A 26,641-nucleotide genomic window follows, 5' to 3' on the forward strand; every position below is an offset into this window, starting at 1 on the left:
CATTTATACCTAGCGTCTAGAAAAAAGGCTTGACAAACAGCGTAGACCCAGATGAGACGCCGCATGATGAGGCGCCTCATCACGGTCTGCGCTGTTTGCTTAAAGGAATTTCTGTAAGCAATATTCTAAATATGAAAATAAATATACATCCCTAATTTTGGAAATACACGGATCCAATTTAGAAGGATGGGAGAGTCCATAAATGGCTTAAAGTCCCTGCCCATTCAGACTTCAAACAAACTTTACAGAAATCGCTTCTAATGGACATGATACCGTTTTCAATACATTAAAACACGTGCTGATCAAACAACAAGATGGCGTGAAGGCACAAATTCGCTTACCTCACAAAGACATAAAGGAACTGACCTGTTCTTTGCAGCCCAAGATAGCATTAGAACAAATGTTGTGACCAAGTATCATGTAAAGTTAACTATAAATATAACTTTTAGAGTGCTAACAAGTTTTTTGCCATATACGGAAAAATGCCCCGGACCCTTGCGGTCATGTTTTTCAACCAACCGGAACCATTTCGAGTGTTAACAAGGCAAATGTTGACGCTGCACAACGCACGCCGGACTAAAGACGATCCCAAAAGCTCATCATAAGCACATTGTGCTCAGGTGAGCTAAAAAAGGCTTGAAAATTACCAATTGCAAAGTTTCTAGTAAAGATCTCTCAATAAGCATTTTTCTGATGTTTATTGATATTTCTTGGTTCTATTCATGCGACAGCTGATGACGCTTCTGGAGTAGATCGAGTAAGTACATGGAGTTCGTACCATGCGTATAAATGGATATATTTGTTTCGCACCAAGCGCTTATAAACATGAACATAACTAAATGTTTTACTTAAAAAGGAAATAAGTTTCAGTAACTAAGTGTCATTTCCATCAATTGGAAATTATGTGTTTTTTTCGCATGGATTTTTTAAAATACTGTTGATATAATACTGAAACATCAGTACATAAGAACAAATTAAAGTAACTATGCGAATGTCTAAATTTTTATGTATCTAGCTGGTCTGTCTTTAATGTCAGCATCTTTGTCCGTCCGTCTGCTTGTCGTACTGTCAAACTGTCCATAAACATCTTCTTATATTTTGCAGTGACTCAGTGGGAATGGTGTCCGCCAAGCGTTCGTCATATCTCTCTAAAGGACACAATATATAAACTAAAAACAGCGGGAGTGTGTTTGGTCTTTGCGCTGAGAATTGAAAATGGAGATTTGGGCAAAGTAACTACAACTCAAAAAAAAGTTGTTGTGGTTTTGTTTATCGCTTTTATATGATTTGGTTCCATATACAATCTCTATTGAGGATATATCTTAAGGATCTGTGGTCATTCTGATTTTTTATCAACTTTTAAATGAGCCGCTCTGTCGGAAAAAGGGACGTAACGCATGTGCGTAAAGTGTCTGTCGTCCCAGATAAGCTCGTGCAATCCTAACATTCTGCTGGAAATCACCGACGACACTTTTCAAAACTTGATTTCGCTTATAAAATACTTATTGAAAATGAAAAATACATTAAAGCGAAAACTGTCGTCCCAAATTAGCATGTGAGGACTGCCAATCTGGGACGACACTTAGCCAACATGCGTCAAGTCACATTTTACCAGAATGCGGCTCAAATGGGCTGAATTTGACATAAAAGGTGAGGTATTAAGTGTTAAAAAAATGGTACTTTGAATGTTAAACAAAATATATAGTATTATACATAAATATGTATGTACATTCAATAAAATGTATAAAAAATCAACAAAACTAATTTGACTGCAGACGGTATTTTTCAAAAAGAATAAGCATTTCGTCAACATGAAGTGAGTATATACAAATCTTATGATATGAGTTTCGTTAAAAAATACTTTGCTATATTATACTATATATGTATCACGACGTTAATTATATTTCCAGTATTTCAAATTAATTATATACTTAATCATGAGAAGACCTAACCTATTTAAAATACATTTCTAGATTAGAATAACATATAATTTTCTAAATCTAAATGTGTTACTTTTCATTTCAAGAAAAAGGATGTTAAGATATTGTTTTTCTGTGTTGGTACTCCTGACATAAATATCCTGCAGTATTTTTCTGACGAAACCATTGATAACTTTTTAGTTAACAATGTGTCGTTTAATTTTTATTTCAAACCTAAGCTGAAATACTTTACTTGTTGACATATACAAAACAGATTTATATGCGGAATATTACGCTAGTCGATTGTTCAAAGAGTTTGTATCCGTCGAGTGACTTGTGTAATGACGTATCACACGAGATGCGAGCCTCGAGTGTGACGGGAAATAGCACAAGCCACGAGACTGATACAGTCTTACTTGAGCCACCAGCATAGTAACATCATTAAATAGTATAGCGCACATAAGTATGTGTTATTACTATGATAATCCACATGAGTGAAATAATACATTGAACACAAGTATAATATCAACTTCACATAACATCGAAACATAAAACAATTACTATGCATGAAATGAATACACTTTCTTATGACTGTATCCTATCTTCCAAACGTAACAGAATATTCCTCTGACATCTGGAGAACACATTAACTGCCTATAATCACTATTTAATATTGTTACATTTAAAGTCTGCAATTTGAGACATTTCAACACTATTGTCTGCCAACTTTACTGTAAACAATACATTGCACATTAGCTATTATATAATACTTATCGTATTTGCATCTCGGCCATTTTAATATTGTTACATTTTATATTACAACAAAACAAAAATACTTTGATGAGTGTAGATCAATGTCTGCAACAATTATTTAATAGTGGATACTAAGTCAGTTGTTATCACCTAAAAACTTTACAACATGTTACTGTAGTACAATCCAAATGCCCTGAACCAGTTATTGTCTATTCAATCAATCTTTGCACTGGCGGGCAGTAAAATGTCTTGGTCTCAATGAATACTATTAAGATTTTGTGCTAGCTTGATCAAGCAGCCACTTTGCATGAATGATTCAAATGTCAATGTTAAATGTTCAATATTGGGAAAACCGTGCTTAATTCATGTGAGTAAAGTAAAGTGCCGGGTAGCAAATGCAGTCCTTATCAGTGACAAAACTCTCTGCTTTAAAGGAAATTTTGTTTAAATGTAGTCTTTTCCAACCAAGAAATCTAGTCTGGGCAAAAGTATCGTCCCCGATTAGTCTTAGACAGGCTCTTGGCATTATACAAACAGAGGTTTGGCTTGATACACGTTCATGAACCTCTAACCCTTCATTGAACTACAAAAAGCACCAGCCTGCGTTTCTTCTGTACACTCCCTAGGAGCGACAACATCCACTATAAAAGGTTTCAACTCTAGCTGATACAGGTATGACATGATTTATTTCACCATCCTAACTTGTCTTATAGCTAAATTCTATCCACTTTCCTCCGTGTCCATCCTCAACAAACTTCTAGTCAGCATTTCTTTTCTTCTGCTTAAGGTTGCGGCGTTGAAAACTGTTGGTGTGCCTGAGGTTGTTTTTTTTGTCTGGGCAGGTTTGATATCCACCATAATTGTTCCTCGCTAAGATTTCCTGCTCCGAAAGGTGGGTTCAGGGTTTGTTCTTAAACACTCTGAATTTTTTACATAACCTCGTGATGTAACTGGGGTGCCAAACATTTTGGGCTCACTTTGCGACAAACCGGACTGCCCCAGATAAGCGTTTATGCTGCTGCCATTTGGCTGAGGCATGGTTTGGCCTTTTGCATTTCCCTGCCGTGCTAAATGTTTAAGGGTAAACTAGCTTTGGCTGCGGGTAGTTGCTTTGTTGGTTTTGGTAGCTCTACTGGAGATTCGAGTACATTCCCATGGAACCAGAGTGGACACCGGGGACTGAATTGAAGACAAGGACGCCCCCAGATAATCTGACAGAGAGTACCGTCCCTCCTGAGCAGTTCTGAACGAGAAGTATTGTTTCAGGACCTTCCAAACTGTCTCGCAGTTAAAGTCCCTGTTTTGGTTCAAGTCCTGGTTAACTCCCCTATGGTTATGTGGCATGGTTGAAGACGGAGGGGTCTAAGTTTGGGTGGGGTGGACACGGAGCATGGTAGCAAGCCGCGGCTTGGTATCTTGGTGTTTTGGTATCTCCATAATGGGCCTCTCAGCTGGAAAGTTGTTGTGTTTCAGATATTGGACCTGAAATGAATTATAAACATTTAACTTTAACTCCTAGTCATTAAAAACCTATGACCAGACAAGGGCAAGTATACATTTTTACACAATTATGCAATTTAACATAATTTGTACTAATATAAAAGAAATTATTTAACTTTCCGGTAACATTTGCAGCGATCTGATGCAAGGCAGATAATGAGTACAGGGAAAAAGTGACAACATTGCCACATGGTTGAATCAAAAAGCAGGATTCTACTTAATTGATTGAAATCCATGATCAGGTAAGCATCATTTAGCTCTGAATTCCATTTAGGATTTATTATTTCATTAATAATGTGGTTCAATGTATTTATTTATTAAATAGTAATTGTTTTGCCTTATATTTTTCTGCAATAACTCTTATTTACAAAAGTGAAAGGTTATGGTTCTTGTGCAAGCATATTTACTCATTGATATCTTTGAAACCATGAAGTTTCATGTCGAAATCTTGTATCGTATCTGAGATATAGCCATGAATAGTTACATCATATAAAAACAACAAAAGGCTATAACTCTTATATAAGACAATGTTGGGTTATGGTTCTTGTGCAAGTTACTTCTCTTCATCTATACAACCATAAAGTTAAATGTTAAAATCTTATATATTTTCTTAGATATAGCCCTAAACAGTGTGTGACAAAATGACATACAGACAATGCCAGTTCTAGATCACTCTGGGTGTGGTTGGGTATAACAAGGGGCATACATTATGTCACTTTCACATAGGATGATAAAATGTGCACATTTCAATAGGGGTCATCTACTGCCCAAGGCGAATGCACATGTGAATCAGTCAATTGTTGACAAGTAATTGATTGGAAATGATTTTTACACATATTGTGACAGTGACCTTGACCTTTGACAAAGTGACCCCAATTTCAAAGGGGTCATTTACTGCCCAAGTCCAATCTGCATAGGAAGTATCAAGCCAATCGGTCAATTGGTTGACGAGTTATTGATCAGAAACGATTTGGACACTTATTCAGACAATGACCTTGACCTTTAACCTAGTGACCCCAATTTCTGATGAGGTCATCTACAGTCCAACGCCAAAGCACATGTGAAGTATCAAGTTAATCTGTCAATTCGTTGAAGAATTATTAATCAGAAACGATTAGACACTTATTGTGACAGTGACCTTGACCTTTGAGCTAGTGAACCCAATTTAAATAGCGGTCATCTACTGTCCAAGGCCAATGCAAATGCGAATTATCAAGCCAATCGTTCAATCCGTTGACGAGTTATTTATCAGAAATGACTTTTACGCTTATTGAGACAGTAACCTTGACCTTTGACATAGTGACCCTTATTTCAACAGGGGTCATCTACTATCCAAGGCCAATGCACATCTGAAGTAACAAGCCAATCAGTCAATTTGTTAACAGAAGCCAATCAGTAAATTTGTTAACGAGTTCATGATCGGAAACGGTTTTCCCACTTATTGTCACAGTGACCTTGACCTTTGACTTAGTGACCCCAATTTCAATGGTAATCATCTACTGTTCAATGTCAATGTACATGTGAAGTATCAAGCCAATCGGTCCATTCGTTGATGATTTATTGATCATAAATGATTTTCACACTTATTATGACAGTGACCTTGACCTTTGACCGCTTGACCCCAATTTCAATAGGGTTCATCTACTGTCCAAGGACAATACACATGTGAAGTTTCAAGCCAATATGTCAATCCATTGACGAGTTTTTGATCGGAAATGAACTGGTCTACCGAAAGACCGCCCGATATCCAGCAAAACAATATACCCCCTCTTTTTTGAAAGAGGGCATACTAATGCTTAATTTTTGTTCATATAGTAAAGTAGGTAGTAACAACTTCCAATCTTGCAATAACAATCAATTTTATAGGAACTAAGCGAACAGACAAAACTCGTCTGTCAAACATCCCCATATCGCCGTGACCTTGAACCTGAGCTTAACCCCCAAGCCATTACTGGGATGACTACAAGACAAGTCTGCATATTTTGACTCCATTGATTCCACACATAGGTTGTTAGCGTGTGGCTATAATATTAATTAGTTAAAATTAAAACATTTTGAATGATAAATAATCAAATTATAACAAAAAATAAAATTTTCTGAAAAAAAAGTTCAATATCAAATATATATATAACAAGGTAATTAACTCAAAATCACCCGAAAACGGGGTACATCGCTTTGAACAACCAGAACTTCATTAATTGTGCAGCGATTTTCTCGAACTTGGTCTCTTTCAATGCAAAAATGAATTTCCTTTCTGGAAAGGTACATATCTTGCAAGATTTTTACAAACGCTTGATCAACGTTTAAGAAACAACATGATACGCAACACGCGTTACCTACTCGTTGTCAATCGGACCCGATCTCAGACGGAAATCTTCACGTAGTAAAGGCCATTTTCCCTGCAAAGTTCATGGACTTCGGTACCACAATTCAACAAGAGCACCGCCTTGCAGGTGAAGACCGCTCATCTTTTTTTCTTTTTAAAGGTGTAGGGACCTATCTCAATTTCAATCAGAAAGGAGGGAGGGGTGGAGTGGAGAGGGGTGTATAGTGTGGGGGTGTGGTCATTTATTACATTATCTTCCAAAAATGCTAAAATAAAATGAAAAAAAAAGTATATTTTTTTTTTTTGGGGGGGGGGGGGGTATTTTTGAGTAGGATGTTTGGACTGTATTTCAATAAATAAAATAATAAAAATAACTAAAAAAAATATTTTTTTTTTGGGGGGGTGGGTGGGGGGTATAGTGTGAGGGTGTGGTGGCCATTTATTAATGATCTTAAAAAAATGAGGGGGAATTTGGGGGGGGGGGGAATTCGGAGGGGGGCGTGGGGGATAGTTTGGGTGGGGTCTATATTGGTATTGGTATGTCAGGTAAGAGTTGTTTTGTCAAAGTATCAATGAAATATAATCATAAATAAAGAAGTTATGGTGATTTTAGCAAAATTTAATAATTTGACCTTGAGAGTTAAGGTCATTCAAAGGTCAAGGTATAATTCAAATTGCCAGGTACAGTACCCTCATGATAGCATAAAAAGTATTTGAAGTTTGAAAGCAATAGCCTTGATACTTTAGAAGTAAAGTGGATCTAAACACAAAATTTTACCATATATTTAAAGTTACTAAGTCTAAAAAGGACCATTATTCCATAAAAATGACAAACAGAGTTATGTAACTTGTCCTTTACTGTCCTCTTATGATAGTTTGCGAGTGTTCCAAGTATGAAAGCAATATCTATGATACTTTAGGGGTAAAGTGGACCAAAACACAAAACTTAACCAAATTTACAATTTTCTAAGTATAAAAAGGGCCCATAATTATATCAAAATGCAAGTCGGAGTTACATAACTTTGCCTGCACAGTCCCCTTATGATAGTTAGTAAGTGTTGCAAGTATGAAAACAATAGCTTTGATACTTAAGGAATAAAATGGACCTAAACACAAAAAAAATCAATTTTCTTAGTATAAAAAGGGCACATAATTCTGTCAAAATGCATGCCAGAGTTATCTTACTTTGCCTGCCCAGTCCCCTCATGAAAGTAAGTAAGTGTACCAAATTTGAATGCAATAGCATTGATACTTTAAGAGAAAAGTGGACCTAAACGCAAAACTTAACCGGACGCCTACGCCGACGCCAAGGTGATGACAATAGCTCATTTTTTTTTTCAAAAAATAGATGAGCTAATAAAATGTACGAAAAAACAATCTTACAGTTCTTTATATTAGATTATGCATCAAAACTAACTGCCCAGCGCCATGTTAAACCATTGTTTACATACATTTCAACTGGCTGACATTATAAACACACAAGTGATTTCATTGGTCCATTGTGAAGGTGTGTCTTGACACCTGACGATTTCATTCATTAACCGGGTCCGATCGACAATGAGTAGCTCACGCGAGTTGTGTATCGTGTTATTTCTTAAAATTTGAGACACACGCTAACCACCTGTGATTCCACACTGTATGGCGGGTTGACCTGCTGTTAACCAGGGAGTCGCATGGCAAGATGAGAAGCGCATCAAGGCAACTACCCTGGATATAACTCTGCTTTGTGATTAAGTATCATGTTCATTACCTACTCGATGTAGCCATGGCCTAGTATGTATGGTGTCCACGCAGGGACAAAGGGGTAAAGAGTTAGATCTTCACTATAGGAGTGTTCTTTAGATCTACTTAAGATACACATAAAGTACTGGTTCTACCGAGAAAACGGACTCAAGAGCCTCAGGCTTTCGATGCAATCAAGCTTGAATACATATACTTTTAATTAACATATTGAAATATAGTGTGAAACAAAAAAATGTTCCAATTTAAACCTTAAAATCATAACAAAATACAATTCTTATATGTACATTTTGACATCACAATCAACGCTTTATGTAAGTTTACATGATCCATACAAACGTAGGACAATACAAATAAATATGCATGACAAGCAATGATTAATGGAAATTTGAAACTTGTACATGGGTTATAAATATGAAACTCTAAACTCTTTAAACACTGGGCTTAATGCATGAGCCTAAACTATGTCCCAGAATAGCCTCTGCAGTCTGCATTATTTGCTCTAATGGAATTTTTAGTTTCAAGGTTTATGCAGAAAGTGTTGTCTCTGATTTGCCTGAGCAAACTTCACATGCTTGTCTGGGACAACACTATCCTCATGCATTAAGCCCTGTTTTCCCAGAATGAGGCTGAAATACTACCTGTTGTTGTTAATGCTGCTGCTACTGTAAATGGGATACAGACAGAGATGGTGCAAGTCCAGGTCATTCCCAGAATGAGGCTGAAATACTACCTGTTGTTGTTAATGCTGCTGCTGCTGTTAATGTGATACAGACAGAGATGATGCAAGTCCAGGTCATTCCCAGAATGAGGCTGAAATACTACCTGTTGTTGTTAATGCTGCTGCTACCGTTAATGGGATACAGACAGAGATGGTGCAAGTCCAGGTCATCCCCAGAATGAGGCTGAAATACTACCTGTTGTTGTTAATGCTGCTGCTACCGTTAATGGGATACAGAGATGGTGCAAGTCCAGGTCATTCCCAGAATGAGGCTGAAATACTACCTGTTGTTGTTAATGCTGCTGCTACCGTTAATGGGATACAGAGATGGTGCAAGTCCAGGTCATTCCCAGAATGAGGCTGAAATACTACCTGTTGTTGTTAATGCTGCTGCTACCGTTAATGGGATACAGAGATGGTGCAAGTCCAGGTCATTCCCAGAATGAGGCTGAAATACTACCTGTTGTTGTTAATGCTGCTGCTACCGTTAATGGGATACAGAGATGGTGCAAGTCCAGGTCATTCCCAGAATGAGGCTGAAATACTACCTGTTGTTGTTAATGCTGCGGCTACCGTTAATGGGATACAGAGATGGTGCAAGTCCAGGTCATTCCCAGAATGAGGCTGAAATACTACCTGTTGTTGTTAATGCTGCGGCTACCGTTAATGGGATACAGACAGAGATGGTGCAAGTCCAGGTCATTCCCAGAATGAGGCTGACCTACTACCTGTTGTTGTTAATGCTGCTGCTGCTGTTAATGGGATACATACAGAGATGGTGCAAGTCCAGATGCCAAAGTCAACAAACCCAAGCCCGGGCATGTCAGTAAACAGCTGCTGCTAAATGGCTTCAATCACAGTCTGCTCCGCAGGCGTCAGACTCGCATTATTCGAGAGCAACATATCGAGGTCAGTCACAGATACAGAAAGTCACTTAACGCCTGCTTTATCTGCTGTGTAATGACAAATCTTTTCCACTTTAGCAACTCGTCTGGAACAAGTTGTCCATGTCCAGCATCGAATCGTTGCTAAGCAACATCGACGATGGGACGAAAGTCGGACTCATCAAGGCTCTGCTGTTTGAAGTATTGCTGTAGCCAACATTGGAGAAGATGTGGTGTGCTAAGCTGATGCAAGACGTCTTCGTACTTAATTTCTTGAGCGAGTTGTAGTATTTGTTAAAGAAGGGGGTGCGGATTGCAATCGACATTTACTTCAATGATGGTTGTCTTGTTGGCTAATACTGTTTGCTGAAAAGGAAAACTTAACATGTGAGATAAAACAACTTCAAATGTGAGACTGCATAACTTTTAAAGGGGCCGTCCAACAGATTGGTACATTGACATAATTAAAAAAAGTTGTTTGAGATTCCTAAATTTTCGTTTTTTTTGATATTTTTGAGGAAATAGTAAAACTGACAATTTACCATGCTTTTAAATTTCCATTATATGCATCTTTTGACGAATGAAGATGAATTATAAAGCGTCCTGCAATGCGAAACGGTTGATTAATTTGGAAAGTTCTGTTGTTGTAGTTATATTTTGGGAAAACTTCGAGGATTGCTTATATAGGTAAAAATACATCCGCTCTAAGCATGAACATGGATGGTCGAGTGGTCTAGGCGGGAGACTTTTAACTCCAGGACTCCAGGGGTCTGTTGGTTTGCTCCAACTTTAACATTTGCCATAACTTTTGCAATATTAAAGATAGCAACTTCATATTTGGCATGCATGTGTATCTCATAGAGCTTCATTTTAAGTTGTAAATGATCAAGGTCGAGGTTATCCTTCAAGGTCAAAGGTCAAATATATGGGTCAAAATCGCTCATTAAATGTCACTTTTGCAATATTGAAGCTAGCAACTTGATACTTGACATGCATGTGTATCTCATTGAGCTGCACATTTAGAGTGGTGAAAGGTCAAGGTCATCTTTCAAGGTCAAAGGTCATATATATGCCGACATGTTTTCCTTTTTTTAAAGTTGTATAATTGTGTTCTTTTCTGGAGATTTTTAGGTCAAATGTTAAAATTTATCAACAGAAAGCATTTAATGACATGCTTCATTCAATACATGCCAAAATCTGTTGGATGACCCCTTTAATATGAGATTGAGCAATACAACTTTAAATGTGACACTACACAACTTAAAATGTGAGACTGTACACCTTTAAAAGTGAACATATACAACTTTACATTTGAGACTATACAACTTTAAATGTGTGACTATACAAATTAAATGTTACACTGTACACCTTTAAAGGTGAAACTATACAACTTTAAATGTGAGACTATACAACGTTAAATGTGATACTTTTTTCAACTTTAAATGTGAGACTATACAACTGTATAGCATATCTTAAGAAACAAATAGATGTGAGTTGAATACTGTAAGTGTATGAGTACTTGATCACACACGTTTGGCTATGGATTAGACACGGATACAGAAATACAGATGGACGTCTGTGGTGAATTCAGTGTACCAATTTCTATCTTGCTACAGGGGATTTTTATACTTTTAATAGTCATTATTGCCTATTCTGGTTAAAACTATGCAATCTGAGTGATATTGAATAGATACTACATGCAGTTATACAATTTATCAACATTATATGGCATCTTTTTGTCGGACACACCTTAGATTTAAAGTTTCACTTCTAGTGTTAAAATTGTGTGCATTAGGATATAAAACAATATAGCGCCATTGTTTCTCGCAAGCATCTGGGCTCTGATTTAAATAATAATCAAATCCAATTTACAATCCAAAAGCTGCATCGAAAACATTGACTTCACTAAGGTACAATAGTAATGATTAGCACTAATTGTTTACAACTGTATGATCCGTTGTATGGTTTTCAGGGGTGTTGCAGTCAAACGGCGGATCTGGATCAAAGACAATAACGCTTTATGATCAACAACTGACTGATATACATTCTGAATTTAAATTACAAAGAAATAAAACACATATTAATGTGTGTTTGATTGTTTGCGTTTACCTACATTTACTATTATCTAATGTTTGTGTATCAATTCAAATTTGTTTAATTCATTGACATTATTGTCTAATATACATGTAGTTAAACATTCTGTCATAAATTGCCATAAATTATATTCGATTATAGGATATATATTAATATTAAAAAATGGTATGTAAACAGTAATTCGGTCCCACCAATCAGCTTAATTCATAACAATGAACTTGTTAATGGCATACAGTAAGGAAGGGCAAGTAACTACAGTGACCAATAACAAAAAAAAAATTAACCTCATAATAAAAGACTAGTTAATTTACATGTGCTAAACATGGTCTACCTCCTGCAAGTTACTCTCAAGGGTTTTCCCATTTTTCCCACCGCAATTTATCGCGGAAATGTACTACAAACAAACTGGGTATTTACTGACACAATTTTGTTAATTTTGTTTAATCACAAATTAATAAATTGAAGTGCTGATGAAATAATCATTTTTCTTCAACACACAATTTTGAGCCGACAAAAATAAATGGTTTTCTCAGTTTTTGGGAAAGAAACAACATAAATGATTTTTATAACATCTATAACTTCAAAATAGTAATAACTTAGTGAAATAAGAATATTAAGCGAGTAATACTTCTAAAAAACTTAGACATGTGCTAGAACTAGGGGCTAGCTCTGTGAAAAGTGTCCTTTTTTATGGCAAACAGTATATTGGGAATTTTAGCCAGTAATTATGTTTAAATATAGACGTTTTGAGATTAGAAATGGGAATGAATTATCAGCCCTAATTTTCAAAATAAATAAAACTGTAAGGTCTCACCTGAGGCTGAAGAAGGCGAGATGACACGCTGGCCTCGCTGATATTGCTGAGGATTGAGTTTGAGTTCTACCTAATGTCGGGTTGAGAGTCAAAGGGCATACTGGACCACACAACAAAACTGCTAGCCTCGCTGATATTGCTGTGGGCCGAGTTTGAGTTCTACCTTATGTCGGATTGAGAGTCAAAGGGCATACTTGACCACACAACAAAACTGCTGTCATTTTTCAACGCTTTATCTAGTGTATATCCAATGCGAGGCCGTTTTGTCTTAGAGTGTGAAGTGCTCGTAACAAAACCTTAAGCACCTTGTTAACGATGATGGGCAGAATTTGCGCCTAAACCACAACCGATGTATTCATCATGTTATGAGTGTTCATAACAAAAGTTTTTTTGTCAGCAACTGCCTCAAAAGCACGTCTGTTTTAAACATTTTGGACGCATTAGAGGACAAATCAGGATTGTCCATTATGGTTCTACTATTGAAATCAGAAGTAGCCCCCATGGATAGCTCATGCTTCCAATTTTAACTCTTTAACTGTTTCTTGATTTTCTCCCATTATTCGCTGTTGCTCTGTTAGTCCCACAAAGCATGTAACAAGGTATCCAACTTTTTATTTTTTGGCACTGGAGCTTAACAAACTACACAGGCTCGAGTGCTGATCGATCGCCACAGAGACGGCAGTTGTTGACAACAGCTTGTGAAAACTCAACATGCTCAGACATTCCAGCAGAATGGTATTGTTCAACAAAGCTTTGAGGCAGGAGGTCAAAGGGGTGGAGCTATGGGTCATGGGAGGGGAAGGGTTGTCCTGGACTGAGGCACCTGGAGGACTGACTGGTGCCGTTCGACATTTAATCCATAACAATGCTCATGCTCACCTGAAATCAACAGCACCGTGGGTGATATGAAACATTAACAAAAAAGTTCATAGAACACTCTATAACAAACTATGCTTCTTTATTGGATAGGATGTGAAGGTTTTTAACAGATACATTTCATTCTCATCAATTTTTAATCAGGCATTTCATTGGTTCCTTGCCCCAAAAAGCATTACAATTTATTCAATCAAACCATTTCGTATTAAAACATTAAAAGTGTTGGTCAATGTTATATTAACCTGTAAATTCATAATAAAGATTTCTTTCACAACTTGAAGAGATGTAATTTCGAAAACCAATATGCAGTTCATTAATATTAATTGTTGTCGTCTCAGATAAGCATGTCAAGTCCACATAAGATAATCAGGTAGGACACTTTCCCACTAGACTGGATTTTTATAAAAAGGACAATTCCTTTCAACGAAAAATACCTTTGAAGAGGAAAGTATTGTCCCTATTAGTCTGCGGACTGCGCAGACGAATATGGAATAACAATTCGAGTACACGCATTTAGCCCCATTTTCCCACAGCACGGCTCATTTATTTATGTTTGCCAGTTCTGTCCTGCATAACAACACAAACATAATGGAAAATGTAATGTTTACTAATGGTACTTATTCAATAAATCACTTAGCTTTTAAAATGCCCCAAAGGTGTTTTATTTTAGATACATGTTTCAATAGACAAACATTGAAAAGTAAATCAACAAACAGTGGTAGACAAAATTAGAAGGCAACTAAAGGTCAACAACTCACTGCTTGTGCAGATCTACAGTTATATCCATTGTTAGTGTCGGATTCATAAACTTAATAGCAACAAGGGCAACAACTCATTGTTGGTGCAAATCAAAAGTTCTCCCCCTTGTTAATGTCAGCTAAATTAATTAAACAGTAACTTCAGGTAAACAACTCACTGCTGTTGCAGATCTTCAGTTCTCTCCCTTGCAAGTGTCAGCTAAAATGTCTTTCATGATGCAATCTTAAGACATGGAATGACCCCATCATGCCCCCACATCACTGGACTCTGATACGGCTGAGCCTTTCGTCACAGTCATCTTCTGTCCTGAGCAGTTGCTGTTATGTGGAGGAAACCAATATGAAATATGTTGGCCTAGTCAGCCTTTGAACTATATGTAGTACGTAAGTAAAACGCCAGCAAATGTTTTGGGTCAAATTGGCTAAAGTCCCGTTATGACATCAATTTGGAATAATTACTGTTATTACTGTGATTATTAATGTAACTGTACAATTGTAATTTATTGTAATTTACCATTACCATTGATTTCAGCAAAACTAATATAATATAACTCTTTCTAATACTTCAAATTATAAAAATAAAATCATAGTATGATAGTAATATACTTTTCTAGATTTAATTGAAATATAATTGAGATATATTAATCATAAGGCACTTAACAAAAACGCTATTCGTATGGGTCCGTTTCACTTACCCATAAATATACAAGGAAAAGGCATGCTTGTTTATTTCCTATGTATTAAGAATGCAAAACAGATGAGGTGGAAAAGAACAGTTTGAATTTACATAAGGTAAACTATCCTCTTTAATTGTTTGTAAACTGTAAACCATGTATATTTGTCTGCATGAAATTTCCTGGTTGAAAAGACTTTCGTGGACACAGTAGTTAATGCGTGGATTGCTCAGTTTGGACAAATAAATGTGGAATTTGTGTCAGTGTGTTTGTGTTAAATTTGTGGATCTGTAAAGCCTTACAATCAATACAAAATAATGTCCTACTAATAAAAATGATTTGACTGTGTACATCCGTATTAAGAATAATAAAGATGAATTGGACAATACTGATATGATCTCACAAAAGATAAAATGACTTATTTTACTTTAGGATCCATAACGCAAACCATTCTTCAGGTCGGGGCTTTCCAAACCTGAGTAACAGAGAATTTCAAAATGGGATTCAAAGTAAGCATCGTTCTGTGAAAAGTGGGCTTAATGCATTCCAATTAATTCAGGGACAATATTTTCCGCTTTTGAGGAATTTTTGTTTAAAGGAAATTTCTTCTAAACAAAAATCAAATCTAGGCGATAATTGTCGTCTCAGGTTAGCCTGTGAGGACAGCACAGGCTTATATGGGACGACATTATACACACATGCATTAAGACCAATTTTCCCAGAACAAGGCTCGAGTTCTTAAGTCGAAATGTATTTGAAAAAAATGTAATAATGCATGTACAATTAAAAAATGTATGGAGAGAGCCTATTTATGTATTAGGACTTGTTCACAGATTAGTAGAATGGCAATTTTCTATTAATTATAATTTTCAGCAATAAATATTAAGATTGTATTAAAACTAAGGAATACACCTGACGAAGAAACGATATATATTAAAAATAAATAAAATAAAGCATTACAAACACATTTTGCAGAAAATGTTATATATAAATTTTAAAATCGCTTTTGTTTGTGGGACATTAATAACTGTTGATTTCATGGATTTACTGATACACAAATTAAATTCACAAACATAACAAAAAATCAAGTACAAATTCCTTGGTTTTACAAAATAAAAAATCCACAAATTTACATTAAGACGTTTGTAACTAATTAATATTTTCAAACTTTTATTTTTCGACTTATTTTTTCACATAATGAGGGGGCCAAGGCCGCTTCACAAGGATGAGACAAAACAAGCCCTGTGATTTGATTTGTGTGTGTGGGTGTTATTTATTATTTTTACTGATTTTTTACTCCTGAATTTATCAAACAAAGTTAATGTTCGCATTTACTTGGAAAAAAATCATGTATTTGTATTGGTTACTGTAAAAATGTGGAACTTTAGGCGTCTTCAAATACAGACAAACTAGTTTAGCCAGCTGAAAGTCGTTCAGGGCAAGTGGCCTGTAACAGAATTTTACTCTCAGGTGAATGTGGACAGCCATTTATTTCCTTCTTTATAAAGTACATGTTCAAGGCATTTGCTTATACTATTGCTGGCTAATTGGCACTGACACTGCAAATTAGCAAAAACGCATATAAAATAATAATTTGATGGGTTTATGCAATTTAAAGTTTTATGCAAGGAAAACATTAACCCATTATTTCCAAATTTAAAAAAAATCTAAGAATTTTGCAAATAATTTGAATTGTAAATTAATTAATTGTAATTTTATTAAATAAAATCGCTTTTGTTTGTGGGACATTAATAACTGTTGATTTCATGGATTTACTGATACACAAATTAAATTCACAAACATAACAAAAAATCAAGTACAAATTCCTTGCTTTTACAAAATAAAAAATCCACAAATTTACATTAAGACGCACGCATTAACTACTGTGTCCACGAAAGTCTTTTCAACCAGGAAATTTCATGCAGACAAATATACATGGTTTACAGTTTACAAACAATTAAAGAGGATAGTTTACCTTATGTAAATTCAAACTGTTCTTTTCCACCTCATCTGTTTTGCATTCTTAATACATAGGAAATAAACAAGCATGCCTTTTCCTTGTATATTTATGGGTAAGTGAAACGGACCCATACGAATAGCGTTTTTGTTAAGTGCCTTATGATTAATATATCTCAATTATATTTCAATTAAATCTAGAAAAGTATATTACTATCATACTATGATTTTATTTTTATAATTTGAAGTATTAGAAAGAGTTATATTATATTAGTTTTGCTGAAATCAATGGACTTTTCGCACAATAAATGTCAAAATCCCAAAATTGCATTTTTTTCCCAAAGTGGCCAAGAAAAGGCCTGACAATTAAAACGTCTATTTTACCTTCTGCGTACTCAGGTCATTCTTGTCCACCACATCCTCATCATTGTTGTCCTGACTCAGCAGCCACTGGAGAAGCAGAATAGGTTGATGTATTTATTGTTTTTATATTTAGGACTCACACATATTTATATAAATGTAATGAAAATCAATAACACATGTTCAACAGCATAAAATACGACAAATTAATAAATCTCACATTTAACAAGGTCTGTTTGTAAAACATGCATGCCCCCATATGGGCTGTCAGTTGCAGTGGCAGCCATCAGGTGAATATATTTTTTGGCACTGTAACCTTTAACCTAGGGACCTGAAAATCAATAGGGGTCATCTGCAAGTCATGATCAATGTACCTATGAAAATTCATGATCCTAGGCGTTAGCTTTCTTGAGTTATCATCCGGAAACCATTTTACTGTGTCAAGTCACCTTGACCTTTGACCTAGTGACCTGAAAGTCAATAGGGGTCATCTGCGAGTCATGATCAATGTACCTATGAAGTTTCATGATCCTAGGCATAAGCGTTCTTGAGTTATCATCCGGAAACCATTTTTCTAAGTTGAGTCACCGTGACCTTGACCTTTGACCTAATGACCTGAAAATCAATAGGTGTCATCTGTGAGTCATGATCAATGTATATATGAAATTTCATGATCCTAGGCATAAGCGTTCTCGAGTTATCATCCAGAAACCATTTTACTATTTCGGGTCACCTTGACCTTGACCTTTGACCTAGTGACCTGAAAATCAATAGGGGTCATCTGCGAGTCATGATCTATGTACCTATGAAGTTTCATGATCCTAGGCATAAGCGTTCTTGAGTTATCATCCGGAAACCATTTAAATATTTCAAGTCACTGTGACCTTGACCTTTGACCTAGTGATCTGAAAGTCTGTAGTGGTCATCTGCGAGTCATGATCAATGTACCTATAAAGTTTCATGATCCTACTGCGTAAGCGTTCTTCAGTTATCATCCGGAAACCATTTTTCTAAGTTGAGTCACTGTGACCTTGACCTTTGACCAAGTGACCTGAAAATCAATAGGGATCATCTGCAAGTCATGATCAATGTACCTATGAAGTTTCATGATCCTGGAACGAAGCGTTCTTGAGTTATCATCCGGAAACCATCTGGTGGACGGACGGACAAACGGACATATGTGCAAAACAATATACCCCCTCTTCTTCGAAAGGGAGCATAAAAAGTGTTCCCTTTCTGTAAATATTGTGAAAAGTATCAATATATACTACTCGAAAGATTACTTAAACAATTTCATATTTTATAAATAAAAGTATTCATCCATTTACATTTCTTACATGGCATGGTATTTTCAGAAATGAAAGTCTAAAAATAGCCCTCGTTGCTATGTACATGTGCATCTATGTACAAATATTAAATTTTCATTTGAAATGCTTTGTTTTTTCATGCAAAGTTTACAAGAACTAAAATTTAGGACCATAATGACAAAAATGTTATGCCAACATAACATAATATGCAAAAACTCAAATGTTCAAACAAAACCCCTCACAATGTGTAATCAGATAAGAATATGTGTACATAAATTATTTGTATCTTTAACTACACACTGATGTTGTATTGTAACATCACACACTACTATGTTTGTATGCTAAACAACACATTGTCATTGAAATGCTAATTACTAATTACAACAACTGATACATAAATGTACACACTATTCCACTCTGAACACCAGGATGTTGTTGCTCCTGAACTGTCCCACAATGATGGATGATGTTGTGCTGCTGTAGCAGACTGACTCTGGGCCCCACACTCCATCCTCATGAGTAACCAGCGTAGCCAGCTTACTTTCTCCCTCCCAGCCCACCTGTAGTACAGTGGAGGACCAGTATTCACAGACCAGCACCTGGCCTGCAGGGGTCACATGTAGACCAGATGGGTTACGTAGTGCTGGGTCTGGGTATGTAGCCAGGAGTGTGCCATCCCTGGCCAGGGTGAGAAGCTTGCTATAGTAGTAGCTGGTGATGTACAGCCTGTCTCCTGTGGGACTCACAGCACACCTGCTCACTGCAAAACAGAGTAACATCAATATATTGAATAACTGTAAATGTTAAATAATCTTATTAAACATACTGCAGTGATATTGTATTACGCATATGTTGCTATAAAGAGGCCTTTACACATCTAAAATATATGCATACATTTCAATGATTCAATAGTAAAACATGACAATAAACTTCAGTAGCAGAGCTATTTAGTTAACGTTTGACATGTTGAAATGCGACTGTTGAGTAAGATATGAATTGAAGTAAAACAATTACACAGATGAAAACAATTACACATACTGAAACAATTTCACAGTTCAATCAACAGGTAAACATAGTGTTCATGTACAATCATTAAACAACCACAAAATTAAGACAAGGTCAGAAAGTGTCTCTTTCCCAGGAACACAGTTTCTATTTATAGACATGCCATGTAGTGACAGTCAAAATACTTCATTACTCATGTTTATAAATCAATAATTCTGAAAACATGTATTATTTTGTCTACTGTAGCAATAAAATGGCACATATACATTATTAAACAATTACTTTATATTATATCAGGGGGTTTTTGCTATGTAAAAATTGCCCTAAAAGGTACCCGATTCCAAACCAATATTGAACAAAAAAAAATCCCTATTTCAATTGATGTCTTTTTTTTTTAAAGAAAGAAGTGTCTTATGCTTATTATATATGAATTGTATTTTATAATAACCTTACAAAGTATATAACTATAAATTATATGATTTTTTTCCAAACTGGCAAGGTAAAGGCCTGATGTGGGACAATTTGGCATATATGGCAAGCATGTAACGCTGCACAAAATGCCTAGAAATCATGCCACGAAAACCGCATTGATTAGAGCTATAAGCAGGCAAGATGCGACGCCAAACGGGTAGGTATCATTAGTGTATTGATATCTTATTTGTTGATGTACATACATATCGTATTTGTAGGAGTATTACACCATGTAGATGGCAAGCATTATTATTATTAACATTTTATTTAGTATTAATCGGTAAAAAAAAAATAATTTAATATGGCCTAATGTGTTGACATTTTACACCATGCTTTGCTAATCTCAAACTTGAATGATTAATTTGAGCAGACTGTCATTGCATATTTATGTTACCAGAACAGACCAATGTAAATACCAACAATCATTTCTTCTATTCCATGAATGCCCAAAATTGTATTATAATAAAATTAAATGCCATTTATAATGAAAAACGTGTTCTTATTAATACAACATTGAACTATTTTTTCAATCTATATTGCTTGGTTTACTTACAGTAGATACAACACCAACACCCTGCCCCACTGTAACATATTAAATTTGTGGCCATGTTACACACAAACTAGCATTTTTCATTTATCGCTATGGCAAATTTAAGGTGTGCTGGCTGTTAATAAATTATTATTTTTTTTTTCAGTATTTATTTAAACCCTTTTACATATATTGATGTTGCAGATACACCAGGGTATGCTCTAATCATTGGTGGATAGAAATGGTCCAAACGCTATGAACAGGAACAAGTTACCAACAAAATACCACGGGCAAAACATCATTTCAATCTAGAAAGTAAAGACATGTAAATCTCTAATAAAGGTGATGAATTGCCGTTTTAGCCTTTCAACCCGTTTTAAATTATTTATGCATCTCATGTTTTTCACAGTATGTGAATATAATATAAACAAGGGCTGTTTGGAAAAAAATGCATGCCCCCCATATGGGCTGTCATTTGTAGTGGCAGCCATTGTGTGAATACGTTTTTTGTCAATGTGACCTTGACCTTTGACCTAGTGACCTGAAAATTAATAGGGGTAATCTGCCAGTCATGATCAATATACCTATGAAGTTTCATGATCCTAGGTTAATTATTCTTGAGTTATCATCAGGAAACCATTTTACTGAGTCACTGTGACCTTGACCTTTGACCTAGTGACCTGAAAATTAATAGGGGTCATCTGCAAGTCATTATCAATGTACCTATGAAGTGTAATGATCCTAGGCGTAAGAGTTCTTGAGTTATCGTCCGGAAACCATTTTACTATTTCAAGTCACTGTGACCTTGACCTTTGACCTAGTGAGCTGAAAATCAATAGATATTATCTGCCAGTCATTATCACCGTACCTGTGAAGTTTCATGATCCTAGGCATAAGCATTCTTGAGTTATCATCCTTACTATTTTACTGTTTCGAGTCACTGTGACCTTGAACTTTGACCTAGTGACCTGAAAATCAAAAGGGGTCATCTGCCAGTCAAGATCAATGTTTCCATGAAGTTTCATGATCCTAGGCCTAAGCATTCTTGAGTTATCATCCGGAAACCATTTTACTATTTCAAGTCACTGTGACCTTGACCTTTGACCTAGTGACATGAAAATCAATAGGGGTCATCTGCCAGTCATGATCAATGTACCTATAAAGTTTCATGATCCTAGGCCTAAGCGTTCTTGAGTTATCATCCAGAAACCATCTGACGGACAGACCGACCAACATGTGCAAAACAATATACCCCCCTCTTCTTCAAAGGGGGGCATAATAATATATGCAATCAAAATTAATTAATTATAGACCACGTATTTTTACTAAAACTTTTCATTAGAAAATAGTGCAAAAAACAACAACAGTTAAAAAACGTATGTTATATGACACTCAAATCATGCATATTCATACAAATATGTAGCACTATTATTCAATAACATTTCAAAACATCAAACCTATTTCTAGTTTATCACTTAGGCACTTGGTTATTTGAATTTGAGTATGAAGTACCTCCTTTGAATATAAATTGTATTGTTATTTGCATTTAATCAGTATATTTGTTTGTTGTTGTATTTATATAAAAGAAACATGCATTTATATCTTGCTATTACTTTTTTATAGGTGTTTGAAAGTGCTTATCAGTCATAATGACTCTTCAAGTCCAACGAGTTAGAGTAATTCCAGGGATCAGATTGAATGATTTCATGGGTAATAATATCAATATATATCGTCTCCAAAAATGGCTATTTATTCTTTATAAGGTTTGGCATTAATGTATATATTTATGTAGATATAATTTTAACTCAACAGTAACATGCCTCTAGTTCAAAGATTCTTAAGATTAACAAACACTTTTTTAATATGGACATGAATGGTTTTTGTGAGAACAAAACATAACATACTTTATGTGGTAGGACTAGGAAATTAATATTAACTTTATTGAAAACCATTCAAATAAACATTAAGATTAATGTATGTATAATAATAAACTTATTTATTTTAGCTAGACTGCATCCAAAGCCTTAGGCTTATTGAGATACTCTCAAGTCTGTTTCCTGGGAAGAACCAGTACATAGTGTTTTTGTAAATATCATGAGAACCCTCCCCAAGAAGAGATCAAACCTGTGGCCTCCCAATGGCTAGGCAGGCACCATATCTACAATGCCACAACAAGATTATTAAACAATACAATATATAAATAAATAAATAAATATACACTACAGATCCATTATATCGCGATTGACGGGGTCCAAAGATCGCGATCGCGATATATCCGGAGCGCGATATAAATCAAGACATGTCTGACTTAGTTTTTAAGCAGTTGATGTGCAGTTAATGTGTCAAATTTCATCAGTGTTTTCATTTTATGTACGGCGCTGCTTTATCTTTGTATTGTAATAATTGCAAACCAATTTTACATGTACTTTTGTAAAACAACAACAAAAAATTTATTTGTATAAAATAATATCGTAATTAAAGTTTTGATTACCATGGAAATTGTAATGCCATTATTAATTTTTATTTTCAGGTACGCTCAGCGTAATATACACCTACATTTGTGTAGTGTATTAAAGATATACACCTACATTTGTGTAGTGTAGAAACCTAGATTTACGCTACTTTCCTAGTTATTATTTTCACGTTTTAATTAGCTATATTGCACGTAATGCGCTTAAACAAATTATCGTTGCATTAATTACGCACAATGTTAATGTTTCGTTTGATTCTCAAATGAGCTTTACTAAATTTGTAATCCGAAACACGTTTCCGAATTTTAATGCTAATGCGACATTAACAAATTCTAACGTCAAATAAACAGTGCTAAAATATCCTTTGTCTCCATAAAAAGCGCGCGAAAATTATGCAGACATGTAGAACGTCGCATGGAAAGTGAGAATGTATTTTGTGTTGTATAAAAAAATGAACATCACGTCAGGCGATTTACGCGTGTTCAGTGGGAAAAAAACGCCCCGATTGGACGTTATTTCATCACATCTTTAAATAGTAACAAATGCCAAAATGTATTTGATATTAAGAATAATTGCAAATGTGTGTGTGTACTGAGCACTTTTATCGTAAATATTTACCGGAGTTTGCTTTAAAACTGAAATATACGGGATTATCGGGTAATGATGAGCGATATCAACTGTATAATATAAACAAAATGAAACGACTGTAGATACGCATAGTCAAACAATAGTTATAATAAGCTGATAATTAACACAACGACAATTAAGTGTTTATTATTGATGTGGCTTCAAACTGCTAAATGTCTCAGCTAAAATATAATAGCAAAAACAACAAACTGACATTATTATCGAGAATGAGACACTAATAACTCAAGTGCTGCAAACAACTCAATCCGTGTTAAAGCAACACTGTCACTTAAGGTCTGTTTTCACGCTTCACTGCATGTCAAGTATAAGCCGCGTACAACGGGTGATCAATTACTAGCCAGAACCGGTTGTTATCGCAGTTTGCATATTGTCAGATTATAGCTTGTCAACGAATTTTAAAAAAAATGTGTTTTTGTGATCATTCTTGTCGGATTTTTGGGAGCCATAGCCGACTCGCGATATAATGGACAGCGCGATATAACGGATCGCGCTGTAACGGAGTTGCAGTGTATACATATAAGAGTTATGTATTCCATTTATGCCAGGTCACATGCTGATGACACCAGTGTCGGTGATGGCAGCTCTGAAAGTGTCGGTGGGCAGGCATCTCCTGACGAGCATGAAATCTCCACAAATAACAAACAAGAGGGCCATGATAGCCCTGTATCACTCCATTGCTGAAGAAAAGGCTGAAACAAATATTCTTGGCATGTGCAAATACTTAAATATAGGCCCTAGTTAAGCACATGTACACTTTTGTGACACCCTGGTCTGGGTCAAATTTAACCTCAGGGGCATAATTTGAGCAAACGTTGTAGAGGACTACTATATCTCACTACATACAAAATGTTGTAGCCCTAGGTCCTATAGTTTAGGACAAGAATATTTTAAAACTTTTCACAAAATAAGCAAGATATGAGCGTATATAATGTTCAATTTTGTGACCCGCGGGTCAAATTTGACCCAAAGGGCATAATTTAAACAAACTTGGTATAAGAGGACTATAAGAATGATGTAACTGCATACCAAATTTGGTAGCAATAGTCCAAATGGTTTTTGACAAGAAGATTTTTTTTAAAGATTTTACAAAATAGGCGCTTTATACGCATTTATTCAATTTTGTGAATCCCCGGGGCAGGGTTAAAGTTGAACCAGAGGCATTATTTGAACAAATGTGGTAGAAGTTTATTAGATGTCTATTATATATGTAACATACCAAATTTGGTAGCCCTAGGCCCAATGGTTATGGACAAGAAGATTTTTAAAGTTTTCGCAAAAAAAGCCCCATTAGTGTATGGTCAGTATTGTGACCCCCCGAGCATGGTAAAAATTGACCCAAGGGGCATAATTTGAACAAACTTGGTAGAGAACTATTAGATGTCACTACATACCGAATTTGGTAGCCCTATCATGCCTTGTAACACTTTTGTCCCAGTAAGCTGACTGAACTCAATTCGAACTATCATACATGTAGGGATGCTCTTAAGCCTTGGTTATTTGGCGGTCAGACCGATGTTAAAACGGTCACGAACTGCTTGTTTACTGGAGTTAGAATAAAATACTCCAATTAGACAGGGTGATGGAAAGTTTTGTTTACTTGCTGAGATCACGTTTTCTGGAACATGACCGTTTGTATAAGCATTTACATAAGCATTAGTATAAAAGAGGGGTATTTTAAATCGAGCCATTATTGATAGCAACTCGCACAGTAAACATTATAATTTTACGGCTTTACGGTAAGTGCAGGAGAGATGGACATTTACTTTCTTGACGGATTATATTTGTGTTGGAGTATCTTGTTTCTTTCTTGTTTTGATCTTGTGCAATTTCTTTATAAGAATTACATACATTTACAATACAAATAAGAATAATATACATTTACAATACAACATATACAAACATTTTAAACAAGAATAAAAGACTATATATGCTATAAAAAGACTTGTTGCATTCTTTCGCAAACTGATGAGTAGTTAAACGAACCTGGAACATTTTAGTAAAAACAAAAAATTACACAACGCGACTTAAACGAACCTTTGAACACTAATATATTCAAATAAGGGTAGAAGTGCCACAGCCTTATGGTTAAAGGACAGGAAGATTTTGTAAGTGTTCACAAAATAGGCACTATATAAGCATATAATCGATTTTGTGGCCCCAAGGGCAGGGTCAAATTTGACCCCTGGGGCATAATTTTAACAAACTAAATAAAGGACTATACAATGTCACTACATACCAAATTGTGTAGCCCTAGGCATAAATGTTATGGACAATATTTTTTTTTTAGTTTTCACAAAATAGGCATTATATAAGCATATGTTCAATTTTGTGACCCCAGGGGCAGGATCAAATTTGACCATGGATAAAATTTGAACAGATTTGGAAGAGGACTATTAGATGTCACTACATACCAAATTTGACAGCCCTAGACCGGATGGTTATGGACAAGAAGATTTTTTAAGTTTTCACAAAATAGACCTTATATAAGCATGTGTTCAACTTTGTGACCCCGAGGCAGGGTCAAATTTGACCCAAGGGATAAAATTTGAACAAACTTGGTAGACAACTATAAGATGTCACTACATACCAAATTTGATAGCCCTAGGCCCGATGTTTATGGACAAGAAGATTTTTAAAGTTTTCACAAAATAGGCTCCATATAAGCGTATGTTCAATTTTGTGACCCCCACGGCAGGGTCAAATTTGACCCCAGGGGCATAATATAAACACACTTAGTATAGGACTATAAGATGTCACTACATACCAAATTTGGTAGCCCTAGGCCCAATGGTTATGGACAAGCCATTTATAAGCATATATTCAATTTTGTGACCC

The 26,641-nt window shown here is 35.5% G+C and overlaps 1 protein-coding gene and 2 long non-coding RNA genes across 3 annotated transcripts in view; all 3 read right to left on the reverse strand.

Moving 5' to 3' along the window:
- Positions 1 to 26,641, reverse strand: part of LOC127869932 (uncharacterized) — a 204,165-nt gene that overhangs the window by 157,900 nt on the left and 19,624 nt on the right. The gene's annotated exons all lie outside the window — the stretch shown is intronic.
- LOC127868239 (uncharacterized) lies at positions 1,251 to 9,029 on the reverse strand. Its single transcript, XR_008044004.1, has 2 exons — positions 8,120 to 9,029; positions 1,251 to 4,154 (listed from the first exon to the last, which is right to left on the reverse strand). It is a non-coding gene; the product is annotated as an uncharacterized LOC127868239 (long non-coding RNA).
- Positions 9,565 to 17,693, reverse strand: LOC127868233 (uncharacterized). The gene is made up of 5 exons (XR_008043997.1): positions 17,596 to 17,693; positions 17,400 to 17,465; positions 14,544 to 14,703; positions 12,752 to 13,630; positions 9,565 to 10,209 (listed from the first exon to the last, which is right to left on the reverse strand). It is a non-coding gene; the product is annotated as an uncharacterized LOC127868233 (long non-coding RNA).

The sequence above is a fragment of the Dreissena polymorpha genome, chromosome 2, assembly GCF_020536995.1.
Source record: "Dreissena polymorpha isolate Duluth1 chromosome 2, UMN_Dpol_1.0, whole genome shotgun sequence".
NCBI lineage: Eukaryota > Metazoa > Mollusca > Bivalvia > Myida > Dreissenidae > Dreissena > Dreissena polymorpha.